Here is a 5241-nt window from a genome sequence, read left to right on the forward strand (position 1 = left end):
CTTGATTGTATATAAATTAGTCTATTTACGGATCGAGCGTCTAGCAAAACGAGGTTCAAATTTGGGCAAATACATCTTGAATACGGTTAATAAATAACTTAATTTCTAGACCTTTTTCTAGAATCCCTGGCATGTTCTGGTGCACCAGGTTGTATTAGTGTCGTTATATTTTTGTTTATTTATAATATTAATATTTATTGATTTTGATTATATTTGCACCAAAGACTACCTTTAAAGATTATGGTCTTATTTTGTAAAGCTATAGTCGTAAATGTGCAGAAAAATAACAAAGATTTTTGATTCTTGAACGATTATTGTTACGATTTAAAAATGAAGTTACTGGCCCGTTAGAAAACGTATCACTGTAAAAAAAAATGTAAAAAACATAAACGAAATTAAAGTAAACTGTTATCAACAAACTCCAATTCTGACTCAACTAATTTATACTTTCTAATCAATTAGGAGAGAACGTATTGCTATACAAATAATTGCTATTTCAACAGTTCGATAAGTGTTCTTTTCTTTAACAGATGATTAACTACTGTCTAAATGATAAGCAGTTGAGTTAAACTGTGGTAGAGTAACTCGTAACTCGGTTATATATGTAAGGTTAAGAACGGCAGGCAAAAGTCCTATACATTAGTGGTTAAAAAAGATGGGAAGGTTGACTATCATATTGGTTATCTACTGGGGAGTGGTCAACAGTGTCCATCAAACCATTCCCATTCTCCATATCAGCAACCCCAAAAACTAATAAAATATGTCCCTTATGCCTGTAGTAACAATGGTTCAATCACTCCTCCACATACAAAACTTGAATATAGTATTTCATAATTTTCGCTATGTTCGATGATTATATAATTAACATTATGTAAATATTACCTGTTCAATGACTTGCACGCAACGTATTTTATTATCACGAAAGTTAACTTCGATTGAAACGAAACCCTAAAAATGTAAATACTTAATCGCTGTACTGACCGTTTGTAATTAGACTAGCCTTGACTTCAATGAACTTTCTTGCACGACGTCATACGATTGATTTATACGTCTCAAAATAAAACAATGCAATTAAAATTGATAGAAAACTTACCTATTTATAAACTAATCCGGTGGGTCTGTTAGAATTATGAAAATCAGTATTTAGGCTTTTGTTTTTTTTTTTTTTGTCAACTCATTACTTATCAGGGTGGAACTGGAAATGATTTTGTATAATTTGTCATTATGGAAATTGCTGTTTATTTTTTTGGTTATGAAAAAAGATAAAGAACAATCAGTTATTTTGTTCCTGTTGGATATCTCATCGAATATACGGTTTGTTAATTAAAAAATATTAAGTTAAAGTGAACATAGAGACAGTACATTTCTACAGTTATTGTAAAAGTAGAATTCTTATGATTCGGGCCGATTAAAATAATTTTCCCTATGGCAGGCTCTACAATAATGTATTCATATAAAATTAATTCCAAGTAATATGTTATCTGTGTATTAACTCATATGTCATCTCGTGACAGAGGTGCGGGAAATGAATTATACAAATAAATTAGCGCTGTTTGTAAACGCTTTGTGTGCCCAGTTTGCTATAAAAATATAATATATTTTATCTATGAATATTATAAATAATAATCCTTACTTTAATGCTCAGCTTGTAAATTCCAATTCCTCGCTGAGTTAAGAAAATAAAAAACAATGTAGAGGCGAACATTTAATATTAGGGCAATGTATATATTGTTTATATACTTATTGATCATAAAATATTCTTACAATTTTAAATTTGGCAGAATAGGCTGAATCTGCCATCAAATACTTGAACAAAATGCAGGTTTTATTTTAAAACTTAATACTATATTATTATGAGTGTCAAAATTTATCATAATTCTATGTCATATCACAGATCCCATTATAATTACATATATTACTCATTAATTAATTAAACCTTTTCTTGGTCTATATATTACACAATATTAATGCTTATTATTTAACGTTCACAATCGTTTGACAGTCATTAATTCATTAAATTCATTCGTTCAATTAGCTTTGAACAAGCAACATGTTAACTAACATAATTTATGTTACGGATTATGTCAAAACGATTTAATATAATTATATAATATAAAAACTTTCTCTCTGAGAACGAACCGGATCGTTCCTTTTACTTAAAAAAATATAAAACAACAAACATACAAGTTGGCCACAATTTTATTGCGACAATTTACACAGCTTGAATGTTATTTATCTGTTCTTTATTTGCTGCCGGATACTCTGCCTTGATCTCCTTAACGCCACAGATCTTCTGGTTGACCGATATTGGAACTGGAAAAATATTTATGATTACAGATAAAACAATAATAACCACAATAAGTAAAAATAAGCCTGTAAACGTCCGATTGAAAAGAAAAGGTCTCTCCTTTTTGCTCCTTACTTTTACAGATAAAATACCTATATTATAGATACAAACTATAATAATTTTAAAAAGAGTAAGGATTTGATTGCATATAAAACGATTAACTATTTCTATAATTCATTCAATATTGGAGATCTAATTTATCTTGTAGTAATATGTCTAATAATATATTTCATTTCAGTTTTACATACTCTAAATTCACAAGCTGTACTCTATACTCGTGAACCAAGATCGTGGGGAATATACCATAAATTTATATGAAATTTGGAACAATCAAATGGACCGTTCAATGTTATTTGTTAAGATATAAATAACTTCTCACATAGTCTATGCGACCATGCGATCTAATATGTTGTGTTCCTGTAATTACTCTGTCCAGGAAAACAACAAACCCATCCTAATTTATAAGGTGCCCACAAAGACGATATTAATTTTACTGCACCACAGGGTTCAAACATCATATTAATTTAAATAAATTATACTTAATTTAAATAATGTAACAATTTATTAAACGATTTATAACAACAAAATTGCTTAAAACAAAACATATATCGGTAAACAATTATATACTATTTTTCATTAGCCGTAACCACAGATAACGATATAATTATATAAATTAAAGTCAAAAAAACAATCTATGCTCGTTTTACGACTTTACGAATGTTACTGTAAAAATTTATAAATAGAGCTGACCTTTAAACAAGATTATGCATTCCTAATGCGAATATAAACAAGTTATTGCCTAAAAAAAGATTATCTATATGGTCTTATGACTATTGGTCCTTATTATCATAATGCGAAGGATTATAATAATCATTGAGGCCTCGAAATAAATCTGTACGAAATCTATAATTAGTATTAATTCTTGTCGTTATCTGAATCTGTCTGTATCTCCGGTTACGTCTCCAAAACCGGTCAATGGATTTTGATAAGGTTTTCACTAATATAAAGAAAGATAAACGAAGAGTTAATTAATAGTAGGTATTTTTTTATCCAAAAACTGTTTCCATACTACATAGCATAACAGTCACTAAACCTACTATCCGGTTAAATATAATAAACATTAGTTATAAATATACATCAAAACAAAATTTAAGTCTAAAAAGATTAACAAAAAAGTTCCGTCTATCTTCTAAGACACATAGATCATTCGAATGAATGATAACACGATGTAATAACGTGCAACAAAAAATTCGTTTGCTGCAAAAATGCTGCTCGGATAACTGGATGCAAAAATATATATTGACCTTGTCTAAATTTATATCCATAAGTCATGGACAAAGCTTGACCTAAGCTTTAAAACAATATACGATCTAAATAATGCTCATTTTTGACAGACATATACAAATTATGAAAAAAAAAACGTAATATTGAACCTGTTACATATAATGTAGTTTTTCAAACCGTATTTATATATCTTTAAACCATAAACATTCATGAATGACAATTTTATATTTATAAATAGAAATGAATGTTTGAATGAAAAAAAAAACGCATACAGGTAAAACTCCCGTATACGTTTTTAGACCATTCGTTCTATTATAAAAATACTTTGATAAGTGGAGGATCGAGAAGGTTCTCGGTCAAAAACAAGTAATTTATCTGCATGTGCCTTTAAATTAACCGTTTTATATGTCCTTATTGTACCCGTTTGAAGCTGGGGCGGGAACTAATTATAAGTAATTAGGAAACACAATTAGATAGTAGATCCGGTACAGATTAATTTATTATTTAAGCAATTTACTAAAAATTACGAAAACAAACATATAAAGGACTTCGTATTAGATTAAACTAGCTAAATGTGGTGATTAATTAAACGTAAAAGAGACTTCGGACTTAAAGTTTACACCAGTTGGGTAAATATTATGAAACAAAGAAAAAAAAACTCGATAGAGTTAAAATTAAGACAGCGTGGTTTTAATAAAGTATCTACAAATCTAATAGAATATCCATAATATTATTTATTGTATGACCTTATAAATGCTAGGATAATATATTTTTTAAGTTTCATTTAGTTCCGAAAAGTTACCAAAATATGATAATATAAAAATTCAAAACTTACGCAGACATTTGAAATTCCTTATTTTATCTCCATTATAGCATCTCTTGCAGGATTTAAACAACTCAAGTAATGCTAAAAGTGTTAACGTAATTAATAAACAATAAATGAGAACGAGAAACATTACTTTACTTGTTGACTACGTCCTGTACAATATTTAAAACTTCACTAAGAATTAGCAAAACGCAAACGTCGCGTCGCCTTCTCACGCCACTTTTATATTAAGGCGTTCACAAAACTGTTTAATCGACGGATTTATGCGAGTCGAGTGAATGAGTATTCAAAAGTCTGCTTTTAAACGCATTTAAGTAAACGCCATTAAAATGGACACTTGAAAATATTCGTGGATTTCTTCTTTTGATAAAAAATATAGAAATATTGTGCCATTTTTTAAGTTATCTCATGTTACAATAAATTTCGATCTTTATCTCTGTTTTTAGTACTAAGAACTACTCTGGCAAGAGGCGTCCGTGCTACGGTCAAACAAATTAAAAAAGTGCACTTTGACCGTATAATTTTATAATTAATATAAGTACTTGGAATTATATTCAAGTGTATATTTTGGTATGTGTGTATAATATATGTGTTCAACATTTAATTTTATAAGAAAGAAATGAAGATCGTCGTTTAATATGAAAACAACAATTTACTCTTTTTTTTAAGTTACTGCTATTATTGATTAAACTTAAATTTCTCAAACATGTTACATTTTTATTCTTAATGTATAGAACACGTTTATCATATCACACATTAACTGGATTGTAGGGCAGTCACCTCC

The 5241-nt window shown here is 28.6% G+C and overlaps 1 long non-coding RNA gene across 1 annotated transcript; it reads right to left on the reverse strand.

The window, feature by feature from the left end:
- Nucleotides 1–2181: 2181 nt before the first annotated feature.
- LOC124531423 lies at nucleotides 2182–4848 on the reverse strand. The gene is made up of 2 exons (XR_006966516.1): nucleotides 4467–4848; nucleotides 2182–2313 (listed from the first exon to the last, which is right to left on the reverse strand). It is a non-coding gene; the product is annotated as an uncharacterized LOC124531423 (long non-coding RNA).
- Between the last annotated feature and the right edge of the window lie 393 nt (nucleotides 4849–5241).

Source organism: Vanessa cardui, chromosome 7 (assembly GCF_905220365.1).
Source record: "Vanessa cardui chromosome 7, ilVanCard2.1, whole genome shotgun sequence".
NCBI classification, from domain to species: Eukaryota; Metazoa; Arthropoda; class Insecta; order Lepidoptera; family Nymphalidae; genus Vanessa; species Vanessa cardui.